Source organism: Urocitellus parryii, chromosome 1 (genome assembly GCF_045843805.1).
Source record: "Urocitellus parryii isolate mUroPar1 chromosome 1, mUroPar1.hap1, whole genome shotgun sequence".
Lineage (NCBI taxonomy): Eukaryota > Metazoa > Chordata > Mammalia > Rodentia > Sciuridae > Urocitellus > Urocitellus parryii.
The window spans coordinates 76,481,233-76,498,327 of record NC_135531.1 but is presented as its reverse complement, the minus strand read 5'-3'; the positions used below and the strand labels follow the sequence as shown (position 1 = coordinate 76,498,327).

The window sequence follows — 17,095 nt, the reverse complement described above, 5'->3', positions numbered from 1 at the left end:
AAGGACCACTACTAGCAGAAAATTGTTAGAATCCCCTGCTCGCTCTAACCTCAACATGAACAAGGGGAACGTGCTGGTGGAGAGCTGTGCTGGGAACTGCACCTAACCCTGCTCAAACTCCATGACCCAGGCAAGAGCATAAAGAATTGCTCAGCATTCCCTTGCTTGACTCAGAGACAGCAACAAAGCATTTTTGGCACCAAATAGAGGAAATCAGATTCATTAGTCTAGACCACTAAAACTAGTGGGAGGCACAGTGAGAAGGCTAGAGATGATCTCCAGGAACATAGGCCTTACCGGAGGGAAGGTGCCTGAATGCCCAGTCAGACATCCCGTGGAAAATTAACACAGTCTATGCACCAGGAAAGGGCTGCTCCCAGCCTTAACTGGCACACAGCGACCTGTGATCAACCTAGTCATTCACAACATGGGGCAGTAGAAACTAGACTAGGTGAATCACCTGAGACCCTTCACTATAGTACCTCAGAAAGTGTCAATGGCCAGAATACTACACAACAGAAAATTCACTACCAGAGTTCCTGTGCTCACAGATCTTCACTATCATGAGAAGGATCCTGTAGAGGGGAGCTGGTACATGGTAACCCAAAGCAAACACAGGGGCACTCCAGAGCCTTCATCCTGAACTACTGCACACAATAGAAACAACCAACCCAAACACTGCACCCTCTGAGCAGTCAGCTGCAGGCCCCGGAGCTGGCAAACCAGAAGATGCTAGTAGGAGGTTACCAGCAACTAAGGAATTGGCTCCTGTGCCCCTGCAACTCAGAAGAGATCCACAGCCAAAGACTGTTGGACATCTGTTTAATGTCCAAACCCCAATGAAATGCAAACCAAAATTCAACAAGAATCTTCCTCACCTTGACATGGTTTACTATAAACAACTCTAATATCAACTTTGATCATATAAAAAACTCTAACTTGAATGACAATTATTAAACCAATAACCAACACTGTACCTTCAACCCATTTGAGTGTATTTGATCTAATGGTTTAAAGCATTAAATGAAACCAATCTTCCTATCTTTGTTTTCCTACCTCTGATTTATACTTGCTTTTTCACCCCCTACTCATATTCTTGCATTATCTGCTACTACCTCAAACACCAATATTTTCTACCTTGGTGTAGGTTAGTCTTCTATCTTCTCTCTCTCCCCCTCTGTCTTTTCCCCTCTCCTTTTTGCCCAATCTTTCTTCCAACCCACTTTTAACCCTCACTTAAGGTTATAGTTCAACAACTAATTTTTTTTTTACCTATTTTGGAACATAATTACAGGTTTTTGGTTGAATTTGAGGAACTGCAGAGAACAACTGCAACAAGTTTTTGTTTCTTGTAAGGTTGAATAATATGAGGATTGACTCTGAAGTCACTATAGTAAACAGAGCTCAGTGACATGTCTTAAAATGGTGCTGATATTAGAATCAGCACAGATCACACAGTGACTTAAAAAATCATCCAACCCAGGGGTCTGAAGAGAAAGAAGCTCACAAAGTAGTCCTTTGCCTAAAAGAAGAAGTCAGAACTATACTAATAGATGGGTACACAAACAATATGAAAAAGCAAGGGAACAAACCATCCCAAACAACACATTAATGCTTCAACAACGGACTTCAATGACACCACAGTGGTGGGAAAGTCAGAGAAAGACTTTAGAAAGTCCATTGTTAAACTATTCTAAGAGCTAAAAGAAGATGTAAGGAGTGAAATCAGAGAAAAAAAGAGGAAGTGAAAGGTCACTTCAATAAAAGATTGAGATTCTGAAAAAGAACCAAAAGGAAATCCTTGAAATGAAAGAATCAATATGCTATATTAAAAAATTAAAAACACATCCCCAATAAATGAGACCACTTTGAAGATAGATTTTCAGGCCTTGAAGACAAAGTACATAATCTTGAAAATAAAGCCAACCATAAAGACGTTAAAAGACCATGAACAGAATATTCATGACAACTTGAATAGCATTAAAAGGCCACATTTAAGATTTATGAAGGCTCTGAAATACAAACTAAAGGAATGCACATTCTTTTCAATGAAATAATATCAAAAAATTTCCAAATATTAAGAATGAGATGGAAATTAAAATATAAGAGGTATATAGAACTACAAATATACAAAAATCACAATAGATCCACTCTAAGACACATCATTATGAAAACGTCTCACATACACAATGACAGAATTTTAAAAAGCTATAAGAGATAAATCAATACAGACTTCAACTATTTCTCAATCTAGAACCTAAAAGCTAGGAAGGTTTGGAATAATATGAACCAAGCTCTAAAAGAAAATGGATGCCAACCAAGAATACTATGCCCAGAAAAATTAAGCTTCAGAATGCAAGAGGAAATAAAAACCTTCCATGATAAGCAAAAACTAAAGAAATTCATAACTAGAAAGTCTGCACTATGTAAAATATTAAATAAAATATTTCATGAAAAGGAAATGAAAACTAGCATAGGAAGGAATAATATTAAAATAGTTAATTAAAGGAAAATGAACTCAAATTTAAACATTAGAAAAAAAATCAAAATAGCAGGAAATAAAACTCACCTCTCAAATAATAACATTAAATGTAGATGGTCTAAACTCAATCAAAAGACATAGGTTGGCAAACTGGATTAAAAAACAAGACCCAAAATTATACTGTCTGCAAGAGATTCACCTCACAGGCAAAGATAGCCACAGACTGAAAGTGACAGGATGGGGAAAAAATACCATACATATGGGATTCATATACAAGCAGGGCTTGCTATTCTCATATCAAATAAAGTAGACTTCTACCCAAGAAGTAATTAATCAAAGAGACAAAGAAAATCACTTCACACTACTTAAGGGAATCATATATTAACAAGATATAAGGATGGTAAATATTTATGCCAAAACAATGGAGCATCTATATACATCAAACAAACCCCTCTCGATACTAAGAATCAAATAGGCTGGGCATGGTGGCGCATGCATGCAATCCCAGCAGTTTGGGAGGCTGAGACAGGAAGATCACAAGTGCACAGCCAGCCTCAGAAAAAAGCGAGGTGCTAAGTAACTCAGTGAGACCCTGTCTCTAAATAAAATTCAAAATAGGGCTGGGGATGTGGCTCAGTGGTCGAGTGCCCCTGAGTTCAATCCCTGGTACAAAAAAAAAAAATCAAATATATCACCAAACAATAACATTGAGTGACATTAATACACCTCTCTTACCACCACTGGATAATTCGTCCAAACAAAAACTAAGTAAAGATTCTACACAACTAAATAATATAATTAGTAATATGGACCTAACATACATCCATATAACACTTCACCCATTAATGACTGAATATATTATTTTCTTAGTAGCACATGGAACATTATCTAAAATAGATAATATTTTACATAACAAAGCAAATCTTAGCAAATACAAAAAAATAATGAAAATACTCTGTATTCTATCAGATCATAATGGAATGAAATTATAAAAGAATTATGGGACACAAAAAGAGAAACTAACATCTAGAGATTAAATAAAATACATTTGAATGATGAATGAATAGCAGAGAAAATCAGAGGAGAAATTTTTAAAAATTCTTAGATGTAAGTAAGAATAGTGATACAACCTATCAAAGTCTCTGGGACAATATGAAGACAGTTCTAAGAGGAATATTCATAGTATTGCTCTCATACCTTAAAAGAAGAGAAAGATACCAAGTAAATAATCTAACATTACATGTCAAGGTCCTAGAAAAAGAAGAACAAAATACCAAAATCAGGAGAGGACAGGAAATAATTAGAATCAAAAATTATTGAAATTGATATAAAAAAATCAAAGAAACAAAGAATTGGGTTTTTGAAAGAATAAACAAATCTGATAAAACCTTTAATAAACTACTAAAAGATGAGAAAAAACCTCAAATTATAAAAATCTGAGATGCAAAAGGAAATATTACCACAGACACTACTGAAATACAAGATTATCAGAAATTATTTTGAAAATGTATACTGCAGTAAGCTAGAAAATCTTGAAGATACTGACAAATTCCTAGAGATATATGTCCTACCCATTGAACTATGAGGATATAGAAAACTTAAACAGATCAATTTCAAGCAATGAAATTGAAGCAGTTATCAAAAACCTTCCATCAAAAGCAAAGCCTAGGACTGGATGGATTCTCAGCCAAGTTCTATAAGACCTTTAAAGAAGAACCAAGACCAATCCTCATCAAATTATTGCAATAGGTAGAAAAGAAAGAAACACTGCCAAACTCATTCTACTAAGTCAGTATCACCCTATCACCAAAACCAGACAAAGACACATCAAGGAAATAAAACTTCAGACAATATCCTTGATGAAACTAGATGCAAAAGTTCGTAATAAAATATTGGCAAATTACATACAAAAACACAGTGTTCTATGATCAAGTGGATTCAAGCCAGGAATGCAAGTTTGATTCAATATACAGATATCAATAAATGTTAATTCATCACATAAATAGATTTAAGGACAAGAATCACACAATTATCTCAACAGATGCAGAAAAAGCATTCAACAATTAATAGCACCCATTAATGTTTAAAACACTAGAAAAACCAGAGATAGAAGGAACTTATCTCAACATTGTAAAGGCCATCTATGACAAACCCAAGGACAACATTATTCTGAATGGAGAAAACTGAAAGCATTTCCTCTAAAAACAGGAACGAGACAAGATGTCCACTTTCACCATTCCTATTGCACCTAGTCCTTGAAACTTTAGCCAGAGCAAACAGAAAAGAGAAGGCAATTTAAGGGATACATAGGAAAAGAAGAATTCAAATTATCTCTCTTTGCTGACAACATGAATCTATATTTAGAAGACCCAAAAATCTCTACCAGAAAATTTCTAGAACTCATAAGTGAATTCAGTGAAGTAGCAGGATACAAGATCAACACCGATAAATCAATTATGTTTCTATACTTGAATGATGAATCTGCTGAAAAAGAAATTAGGAAAACCATTCATTCAAAATAGTCTCAAAAAAACAAACAAAACAACCACCACAAGGAAAAAAAAAACTTGAGAAATGAACAGACACTTCTCAGAAGAGGATATTCAATCAATCAACAAATATATGAAAAAATGTTCATCATCTCTAGCAATTAGAGAAATGCAAATCAAAACTACTCTAAGATACCATCTCACTCCAGTCAGAATGGCAGCTATTATGAAGACAAACAACAATAAGTGTTGGGGAGGATGTGGGGAAAAAGGCATACTCATACATTGCTGGTAGGACTGCAAATTGGTACAGCCAATATGGAAAGCAGTATGGAGATTCCTTAGAAAACTTGGAATGGAACCACCATTTGACCCTTCTATCCCTTTCCTCTGTCTACACCCAAAGGACCTAAAAACAGCATACTACAGCGACACAGCCACATCAATGTTTATAGCAGCACAATTCACAATAGCTAAACTGTGGAACCAACATAAATGACCTTCAGTAGATGAATGGATTAAAAAATGTGGCATACATATACACAATGGAATACTACTCAGCAATGAAAGAGAATAAAATCATGGCATTTGCAGGTAAATGGATGGAGTTGGAGAAGATAATGCTAAGTGAAGTTAGCCAATCCCAAAAAAACAAAAATGGCGAATGTTTTCTCTGATATAAGGTGACTCATAGCTGGGTATGGAGAGGCAGCACAGAAGGAATTGAAGAACTCTAGATAGGGCACAGGGGTGGGAGGGGAAGGGAGGGGGGGTTTAGCAAAGATGGAGAAATGTGATGGACATCATTATCCAAAGTACACGTATGAAGACATATATAGGTGTGAACATACTTTATATACAAACAGAGATATGAAAAATTGTGTTCTATACGTGTAATAAAAATTGTGATGCATTCTGCTATCATGTATTTAAAAAATAAAAGCAATTAAAAAAATCAAGAGGGCTGGGGATGTGGCTCAAGCGGTAGCGCGCTCGCCTGGCATGGTGCAGCCCAGGTTCGATCCTCAGCACCACATACAAACAAAGATGTTGTGTCCGTCAATAACTAAAAGAAATAAATATTTTAAAAATTCTCTCTCTCTCTCTCTCTCTCAAAAAAAAATCAAGATTAAAAAAAAAGAGCAATCAGTCTTTTACATTTGGCATGTAAAACACTGGATGCCTTTCAGTATGCTTCCTAGTTTTTGTTTTTTCTTAAGTGACTTGAAATAAATGATCATATTTATAACGAAAAAAAAAAAACCACCACAAACAACAACAACAATTTGAGAATCAGTCTAACATAAAGTATAGGACATCTAGGATGAGAACTATAGAACACTAAAGAGAGAAACTGAACAAGACCTTACAAGATGGAAAGATTGCCCATGTTCTTGGACAGGCAGAATTAATACTGTTGAAATGGACATAGTACCAAAATCACTAAACAGATTCAATGTAATCCCCATCAAAATTTCAATGATGTTCTTTACAGAACTAGAAAAAGCAGTTATGAAATTCATTTGGGAAAAATAAGAGACCCAGAACAGCTAAAGCAATCCTTAGCAAGAAAAGCGAAGCAGGAAGCATCAAAATATTGGACCTCAAATTATACTACAGCATATTAGCGTCTTGTGGATGTACATGAATATGTGATTCCTTCTGGTATGTTCATATATGTACATAGGAGAAACAGATCAGATTAGTTCCACTGGGATTACAGGAACCAAAACAGCAGGTACTGGCACCAAAAAAGGTATGAAAGACCAATGGAATGCAAGACACAGAGACAAACTCACATAGTTATTTCAGACAAAAACATGTTAAAGAAAACAGCCTTTTAAACAAATGGTGCTGGGAAAATTGGAAATCCATATATAACTGAATGGAATTAAACCCCTATCTCTCTACCCTGCCCCAAACTCAGCTCAAAGTGGATCAAAAACCTAGTTATTATACCAGAAACCCTGCACCTAGTAGAAGAAATCTACTCCAACATGTCAGTTCAGGAATTGACTTCTTTACCAAGACTCCTAAAGCTTGAGAAGATCAAAATTAGTAAGTGCGATGGCACCAAAAAGCTTCCAAGCAAAGGAGAGTGAAGTGAGAACTTACAGGATGGGAAAAAAATCTTTGTCACTGTCAGTTCCTCAGGGCATTAATATCCGGGATATACAAACAACTCAAAAAACTTAACACCAAAACAAAACAAAACAAACAATAATGAGGCAAAGGAATTAAACAGACATTTCTCAAAAGAAGAAACATAAATGGTCAACAAATATTTGAAAAAATGGTCAACATTTCTATCAATTAGAGAAATACAAATTAAAACTACACTGAGATTTTTATCTCACTCATGTAGGAATGGCAATTATCAATAATACAAGTAACAATAATGTTGGTGAAGATGTGGGGGAAAAGGTACACTCACACATGGATAGTGGAATAGCAGATTAGTGCAACCACTCTGGAAAGCATTTTTTTCCCCCCTCAAAAACTAGGAATGGAACCACCATTTGACCCAGCTATCCCACTATTCAGTATATATCTAAAGATTAAAATCAGCATACTACAATGATATAGACACATCAACATTTACAGCTGTACAATTCACAATAGCCAAGCTATGAAGCCAACCTTCAACAGATGAATGGATATAACAAATTTGGTATATATACACAATTTAGTATTACTCAGCCATAAAGAAGAATGACATTATGGTATTTGCTGGTAAATGATTGGATCTGGAGACTATCAAACTAAGTGAAATAAGCCAATTTCCAAAAACCAAAGGTCGAATATTTTCTCTGATAGGTGAAAGCTAATTCAAAATAAGGGGTTAAAAAACAGTAGAGCATACAAAGGGGAATGAAGGGAAGGGAGGAATGACAGGATAGGGAAAAACACAGTGGAATTAATCTGATTTGTTTCTCCTATGTACATATATGAACATACCAGAGGGAATCACATATTCATGTACATCCACAAGACACTAATAATAAAAAAACTATAATAGTAGAAAGATCAGAAGAATAAAAGGGAACAGAAGGAGGAGAGAAAGGAAAAGTATTAGCAACTGAATTAGAATAAACTATTTTTCATGCTTTTAAAATCATGTCAAAATGAGTCCTAATGTTATATATATAACTAAAAGAAACTAATAAAAAATAAATTAATTAAAATAAAATAAACCCTAAAACTCAAAGCCTCTTCAATGAAAGAAACGCTTTAAAGTTATAAGGATTTGGTCTGGTTAGTAAAAAATTATATCATATACACAGTAGAGTTTAGTCTCCTGAAAACTTAATCATCCATGAAAAATACTTTCATCAATAGGTAAACTATAGGCAGCTTCTTCAATAGGGAACTTTTTACTATAATAATTACACATTTTTTAAAAATGTAAAAAAAAAAAGTTTACATAGGTCTCATTAATATAGCTCTTGTCAATATGTTAAAACTACAAATATATTGTTCCAAGAAATAATTCTTTAATCTTATTCAGAACACATACAATAGAGCCATATGTGAACTTCAAATATAATGTCTACAACTAGGGGAAAATACTGCTTTCATTAATTCTAGAGAATTAAATAAATAAATCCTTTAGCAATTTTCCTTTAGAAAATGATGGACCTTTCAGAAATACTAGGTAAATGAAATGCATTATCTGTGAATATCATCTTGGTACTTAATAACTGCTTTGGTAGTTCTCAAAAGTAGGGCTTTAAGCATAGATTATACTTTTCCTACTATTTATATCTCATTTATGTATTTAGGAATTTGGGAAACTATTTTTTATCAGGCTATATAAAGAAATGTTGCTAATGAAAGGAAGCTGGAGTTGTTTTTAAAACCTAAAATCATGCCTGTGTAGTTATTCTAAAATATGAAGTATCGAAAGCTACAGTTGTTGGGGATAGTGGCACACTCCTGTGATGCCAGTGACTTAGGGAACTGAAGCAGGAGAATTGCAAGTTTGAGGCCAGCCTGGGCAACTTGGTGAGAACCTATCTCAAAATAAAAAATAAAAAAAGGACTGGCAATGTTGCTAAGAGGTAGAGTCCTCCTAGGTTCAATCCCCAGTACCACAAACAAAACAAAACAAAACAAAACCTGTTAAATAATCAAAATATAAAGAAACCAATAAAATATAAATTTGCTATAAGACTATAACCAAAAGTTGTATTTAAATGTTGTTTTTTAACAATTAGTTTCCTTACAATTGTTACATAGAAATACAAGGGAAAAAAACTGTTTTTCTTTTCCAAACAAGTCAATAACAACTCTTTTACAACTGAATGTTTATTATTAACAAAGTGACATTTTAACATATTTTGGTTTGATGTGTAAATTATTAAATTATTAGAACTTACTGAAGCCAGCATATAAAACAAAGCTTTCATCTTGAGATAGAACATTTTTTTAACGGAATAGAAATGATAGAAATAATATCTGTGTATTTAACAGCAAGATCCCATAGATGGTAACATAAAAGGGGGACCAACTATATAACAGTAGAAATCAGGAAAGCCTTTTTAAAGCAATTTGTTTCCTTAGAAAATGATGAAATAGGAAACTGAAACTACTCACGCACAAGTGAAAAAAACAGGATGTCCTGATTTGGGCATTTTGTAGCTATAGATGTATTTAAAACAAACCAGAATATGGGACATTTTCCCAAAAGTTCACCATGGGGGAAAAGGAGGGTTATGAGCTAAACTTTCTCAGAATAGTGAATCCTGGTGATGACACAAAATAACTATATTTTCAAAGAATAAATTCTAGTGGCCCAAATCTAATAGCATTCTATGATAAAAGTATCTACTTAAAACAACATAGTGAACAATACATGTAGTAATGCTTTCCAATAACATTGTATAATGAACTGATGACCTACATCACAAATTTAATCCACACAGCAACGTGGGAAAACTGTTATCTGTATATAGGAAAAGACACAGCCATGTACAGATATATGAACAGATTAATTTATATTAATAAAATTAGTGATTTGATAGTTCTTTCTGATCCTTGCAGGATTATCAGAACAATAAACAGCTTGACGTGCCAATGAACTCCAAAAGAACACCATAAAATTTTCCAGAACCTTACCAATAACCCAGTCAGTTAAAAATCCTTAAAAGTAGGGTCAAGTTTTATATAGGTGATATGTTCTGAGATATGGAGGATAGACAACTAATGTCAGGGAATCTTTTAATATAAGAAAGAAAGCAGACATACTATAAATATACCAGTGATATTTCTAGGAAAATCACAAATCTTTCTAGTACTTATTGGGAGGCAGGGTCCTTGAAGCAACCAAGCATACAATAAGGCCCTATCTTTATAGAAAAAGGGGAGGGAGCATTTATCTTATACATTTAAATGATTTTATCTGTAGTCAAAATTTTTTAAATTATATACTACATGCCTAGTGATGAGTGTTTTAAAACTCTGTACAATAATTTTTAAATTTACTTACCTTAAACCATATATCATTGACAACCAAGGAGTGAATTATTGTGAACAGTGCTGGCATTTAGGCATAGCAAGCAACTGTTTCTGTGGCGTGGACTTTCCCAAAATATCTCCCACGAGGGCCTATCCCTGATGCCTAAAATTCCTTTGCAGTTAGAGCCAGTCAGAAATGCAAATAAACTTATAGCACAGCAAGCATCATAATTGCAAAGCTTTTATTACACACTATTGTTTTAGGTCCTTTGAATTCTACACAATATAACATTTATCTGGGACATGTTTGAAGAAGGTGATGTAGAATATACTGAAAAGGGAATTCAGAGAAAAGTAGAGGCAACAATACAGATGAGAACACAAAGGTTTGGCTAGGATGAAAGAGCAGAATAAACTGTTGTGTGAAAAAGGAAAGTGCTGCAGAACAGAGAAGCAGCAATGCTTAAAGAGGTCTTTATAGAAAAAAAGAACATTATTTGTAAAAATAAGGGTGCACCATGTGTGTGGGTGTGTGTGTGTGTGTGTTTCGAAGGTACAATGACACATGCCGATAATCCCACAGGCTGAGGCAGGTGTATCCCAAGTTCAAAGCCAGTCTCAGCAACTTATCAAGGCCCTAACTTGGTGAGACCCTGTCTAAAAATAAATAAAATGGGTAGGGATGTAATTCATTGGTTATGTGCCCTGAGTTCAACCCCTGGTACCAAAAAAGAAAAAAGAATAAATAAAGCCATCTGATAAGTATTATAAATAAGAGACTTATTTTTTAAAAGTTAATTCACATATTTCTTAATTTACTTAAATTTGCTGATTTTGTCTTTTAATTGTAATGAACACACCAGTGGACACACACCTGTAATCCCAGTGGCTCGGGATGCTGAGATAGGAGGATCAAAGCCAGCCTCAGCAACAGGGAGGCACTAAACAACTCAGTAAGACCCTATCTCTAAATAAAATACAAAATAGGGCTGGGGGTCTGGCTCAGTGGTTGAGCGCCCTGGATATCAATTCCAGGTAACCACACCCCCCCCCCCGGAAAAAATTAATTTTAATTCACTCAGGCTTATTACAGAAAAATTAAAATAATCTCTAATTCCTTTACCTTGTAATACCACTATTAACATTTTCCCAGGATTGACTTTCACATTTCATGTGTGTGTGTGAAAAAAAATACACATATAACAAAATTTAGATATGTAGTTCTACATTGTACTTTTATGTAAATTTTTATCATGATCATTTCCCATGCCACTTAATATTCTTCATGGTTTTAAAGTCATGTGACGAAAACTAGTTGTCTCTCGATTTCATTATTTTAGAATGTAAGCTATTTTGATTTAAAATCTACTTCTATAGCAAATTAAAGAAAATTCCTTGAAATTTCCGTCTTCTGAAAAACATACCAAGTGTTAAATGCAATCAATAATATTGCTGTGAAAGATTTTCATGACTTCCTTTACGAATAATATTTAGCTGGAAAGATAAAGATGAGCTAAAACTGCAAAGATCAAAATATTACATCTCTGTTTTAACCAATACTGCAAAAGAGGGACATGTTACAGTACTCAAACTGTGAGTAAAATACTTCTACGCTGAACACTATGGTTTCAAGGAGAGTTAAAGAATTCTGGTCCCTGTTGGCCTAGGAGCCAAACTAGGCCCTTTGTTTAATTTCTTTCAGGGGGACTTTGGAATTGGTTTAAAAGATGTCTACCTCCTGCCCATCCTTCAAGGATATGATCTAAACATATTAATTATATGACAGCCAGTGATGAAACCTGGAGAGATGTTCTTACCTCAATGGCATTATTTGAGAAAGAGCAGTCATTAGTCCCTTTGATGGTAAATTTAGTAGTACAGGAAGGAAATAGAGAATTAGCAACAAAGTGACTGTGGTGAGGAAGAAATGAGAAGCTGAGATAACAGAACCATTCAATCTATCCAAGAATGTATAGTGTATATGGTACAGGCTGGACTGGCAATGCTACTTTAGAGAAAAAGGCTTCATAATGAAGCAGGTTGAAAAAGGAACACGGAGGGCTGGGGATATAGCTCAGTCAGTAGAGTGCTTACCTTGCATGCACAAAGCCTTGGGTTCAATCCCCAGCACCACCAAAAAAAAAAGAAAAGAAAAAGAAACAGGGTTCAGGGCAAAAAAATGGATGGACAGTAAATACTGTTCACCAAACCTGCTTAGGTATCCTAGAAATTTTGGATTACTTAGGAGGAGGAGTATAATCCTAAAGCTGAACAAGCAGAATTTTTTAAAATTTATTTATTTATTTATTTGTAGCAAGGATCGAACCCAGAGACACTTTAACCACTGAGCCCTATCCCCAGCCCTCTTCTATTTTTTATTTTGAGACAGGGACTCCCTAAATTACTGAGGTTGGCTTTCAATTTGCAGTCCTCCTGCCTCTGCCTACCAAGCCACTGGGATTACAGTCATGTGCCACTGCACTCTAATTTTTACAGAGGACCTACTGTGGTCTAAACACTTCATCTGTTAATTCATTTCCTTCTTCACAGCATAAGTGCTATTTATCCTTGTCAAACAGATGAGGACACTGAGAAGTATTACTAATTAAGAATCTAAGGAGCTGGGTGCTTTCCTATCCTGGACAAGGCCCTGGGTACAATCCTCAGCAACACACACACACACACACACACACACTACTAGTAAATCCATAAACCAATATTCAAAGAAAAGCCTGTTTCTGCAAAAATGATATGACTTTTTTACAAAACCATTCTGACTCAAATTTCAGAATTTAGTCTGATATTCTTAACTGCATTATAATTTTAAAAGCAATCAATTTTTCATAGCATGAAAGAAAGGCATGCTGCATAAAAGGAATCCACTACAAGGCTGGGAAGACATTTAGATTAGCAAAATTGAAAACATATAAACATATTTATAAATTATTTTCTGGAAAATAATACCAATGCCTAAAATTTCACCATATTTCTATGAAAAAAATCTGAAAAGTGACATTACTTTTTCTTATTGGAAACAAAGTTTTTATAACTTTCTTCTCAAAATGAATTTGGGATCAATTAATCAAGGGATATTCAAATGGGTCTACTTCCTTATCAAAAATAACAACAGTATATCTTTAATTTCAAATTTTGTCAGAAAGTAAAAACTACATGTATTTAATAAAAGTTTCAGAGATATTTAATTTTAAGCAGTAATATTTCCTTATGTCAAAAAGTACCTACAACATTTTACAGCATTTATTTTCTACTAGTATATCCAAAGAGTCAAGAAACAGGTAATGTTCTACTTTAGTTATATTTTAAGACAGAGGATTTTCCAGTATCTTTAGATTTTATTATTTAGAACTTACACTGAATTGTTATTTTATTTACAGACTTTTAAATCATGAAAAAGACTATCTTAGAATAATATAATCAAGATTTATATAACATTAAAAATATTGTCTAATTGATACCACTATACTTTTGGTTTTGTAAATATCAGTGTTTTAGGACATCGCTGGAAATTGTGGATATCTAGAAGAAAATCTTTTAAAAGAGTTCTGAAGTTTGTGAAAAGTAACCACATTGCTCACTCTTTCAAAGACTTTCAAATTATCCTTTCTGCTTTAGGAAAGCAAGAAATGTTAAATCACTTAATTGAACTTCACAGGCATTAGAAAATATGGACATAGAAAAGGGATGTAATAGAGGCTTATTTGCATTTTTGGAGGCCGTCTTTACAATAAATGTATTAAAACATTCAAGGATTTCAACACTGTAGCTGATTATGAATACACTGAATTAGTATAGAATAATCAAATGCCCTCTCTCATATAAGTCCATCTCAAAATATTAGTTTATGTACTGAAGACCTGTAATATAGAGGTTTTGGCAAACTCCTTGCACAACAACATATTTCTAGGAACTGAGGCAGAAGTGAGTAACACAAACCAAAAAGTCCACAAGGGGCTATGTCTGTCATACATATACTGTAAATCCAGTTTAAATGTCATTTCCAATGTTTCAACGGAAAATTTTTGTTTGTTTGCAGAGGATAGTCAATATTTGTCAAAAAGAAATTGAGGCCTTAAAAATCAAGCCCCATCTACCTTCTGGTTCAAATACTGATATCAATTTTGTCAGTATTTAATCAGAGGCTTTAGAAGTGGAAGAAATCTCCAGACATTCACTTAGTCTTGTTCCCAGCCTTCAGTCAGCTGAGAGGTAATTCCCAGGAACAGGGATCCTCCCTTTAGGGCAAGGTGTATTTATGTTTGTTTAAAGGCCTTACAGCAGCTGCAGAGATAAGCTCTTTGCCATGTGTTTAAAAAATCAACAAGGAAAAAAAGAATGACACTATTTTCCTTGTCACAGGAAGGTAGGCCTGGAGGATCCCTACTACATCTACTGACGCTAAGTTATGGAAAGCAGCCAAGAATCTGGGATCAGGGTGAGGCGTCCCAGTTGGTTCTATGGAAACCAGAGATGAGGGCGGCCTAGCGCCTTCCCGGTGGGGGAACCAGCCGCGGAGCTGCGCAAGCGGGAGGCGAGGGGAGCACTCAATCCTGCACTGCAGAGAGGCGCTTCGCGAGGAGCTCGGACGGAGCAGGGCCAGGTCTGCAGCTGCAGGCTACCAACGCGGGCGCTGAGCGCACCTAGTCGGGAGAGTGGGACGGAATCGAGACTGTGGAAAGCGCGAGAGCCAGGCGCTGCCACTGCTCAACCCAGTCCCTTCCCAGCTGGGGGCAGCAGAAACTTCGGAGGCACAGATTGGGACACAACGTCCCCAAAGAGGTAGGGTAAACTGAGTCTTCCGAGGTGAGGCCCTTTACCTTCCCGGCCGGAGTGTCTGGGCTGCTTTTCTCGGTTGGCGGCGGCAGCAGCGGCGTCGATTACCGCTGCAGCATTCGCTGCTTCACTAATCCGGGCTCTGGGAAATAATTTCCCGCCGCGCGCTTGGCAGCCCCGGAAGAGGTTGTACCATTTCCGGGTGGTTGTTAGTGACGCTCTGGAGCGGTCGCCAGGGTGGTCTGAGGTAGTGCAGGGCTTGACTGTGGCCAGCTCGGGTTAGTTTCCGGCTTGGTACGTGCGAGAGGTGGGAGACTGGTAAGTGATTTTTGTGGGTTGTCTCTTGGACCTGTTTTTTCCGACCAACTGGGGCTCAGTCAGCATCTCGGCCCGATCGAAAAGTGAGTGGGCGAGGGATAAAATTGGAGTCCCGTCCATCTCCGGGGCTCTTAACCATTCTTGAGCCTGGAAAAGGCCCTGGGATCCCTGCTTACCATCTTCTTCACTTGCAGTATCTGTGTTCAACTTCGAGACCATGGACACTGTGTATCTCGACCCGGCTAAGTACCGAGTCCTTACTTTCTCCATTGGCAGGGTTTGATCACCCTCGATTATGGAAAGCTGTGTTTCAATAGTTATGAGATGCCAAGCCTGGGAAGGAGGCTGTAGATTGAAGAGGACCTATTAGGTGTGGTTTGGAGGGTCATTTCTAAACTAGAATTATTTGAACATTTCCGCTGCAGTTTGATTAGGTGAGGAGAATGGTCTTTGTTTTCATGGCTGCTGTGAACTAAAGAGATAGGACAACAAGCTTATAATTTCATGTGTGGACTTTGGATGGACATTTTACCTTCTGTAAACTAGTGATCGGGAAGTAGATGTACTTTTAGAAAGGAATGTGCTCTAGGCTTTTTCAATAATTTAGAACTAAGGGATGAACGTCTAAAGTAGCCAAAATAGTTGTAAAGAGAAATTGCTTCTGACAAAGGGATAATGTGAGGAAAAGAGCTCATTTATTCAAGGATTTGAAAGATCTGATGTAGTGAACCTTGGCAACTTCTTTTTGTGAGTAATGCAGTTTGTCCAGGTAAGTAGTTCTCAACACCTTATATTTCAGTAATCACCTTTTTCCCCCATTAATGGCAGTACTCCCCCACTACCAAAAAAAAAAAAAAAAAAAAAAAAAAGAACCCATTCCATACTCCAGAATTCTAGGGAGTACTCTACCATATAGAAAAACACAGTATGTTCTATTGGAAATCACATATGCCTTATTCCCTTTTGAGAGTAATGCATCCATATATAAGACAGCACATTGATCTTTTCTAACTTTCTGGTGGGTTAATAATTCAACCAATTTTTAAAATCTTCCCATTGACCCAAATATTGCCATTTATTTAATCATATGGTTTTTATCTCTCCTGTGGAATGAACTGTAAATTGTTGCATTGTGTGTTTTTCTCTCATAATATAAACCTAACAGAATCTTTTTTTTTTTTTTTTTTACTCTCAGGCAAAATTGGATAAATAGTATATCAGATTTAGAAGTCAGTGTATAGCACAAGTTGAAGATAAAGGGATTTAAGGAGTTCATTCATTAACCTAGGTAATTTCCACATTTGAATAATGTGATTTCTATATTGATTATTGGCCCATTTTATCAACCTAAGTCAAATGCCTACATTGTACATAAGCATAATACTTAGAACAAAAGCAAAAGATCTAGAGACCAATAGCATATTGGCAACTCTGAGTCAAAAATGTCAGTTGCTTCTGAGGGCAGCTTTTCACACACATATCTGTATACAGTTATATATTTGTGTGTGTGTGTGTGTGTGCATATGTAGAAAGAATGAATAAGTTCAAATAAAATCAA

At 35.7% G+C, this 17,095-nt stretch overlaps 2 protein-coding genes across 4 annotated transcripts in view; one reads left to right on the top strand and one right to left on the bottom strand.

Moving 5' to 3' along the window:
- The window catches only part of Slf1 (SMC5/6 complex localization factor 1), a 72,892-nt gene extending 57,538 nt beyond the window's left edge, over positions 1 to 15,354 (bottom strand). For all 3 annotated transcript variants that reach the window (XM_026385877.2, XM_026385878.2, XM_026385879.2), the window contains exon 1: positions 15,264 to 15,354. The gene's annotated coding sequence lies outside the window, so the exon portion shown is untranslated. The remainder of the gene's footprint in view (positions 1 to 15,263) is intronic.
- Positions 15,355 to 15,449: 95 nt separating this feature from the next.
- Positions 15,450 to 17,095, top strand: part of Kiaa0825 (KIAA0825 ortholog) — a 378,474-nt gene continuing 376,828 nt past the window's right edge. The window contains exon 1 of the mRNA XM_077800531.1: positions 15,450 to 15,537. The gene's annotated coding sequence lies outside the window, so the exon portion shown is untranslated. The remainder of the gene's footprint in view (positions 15,538 to 17,095) is intronic.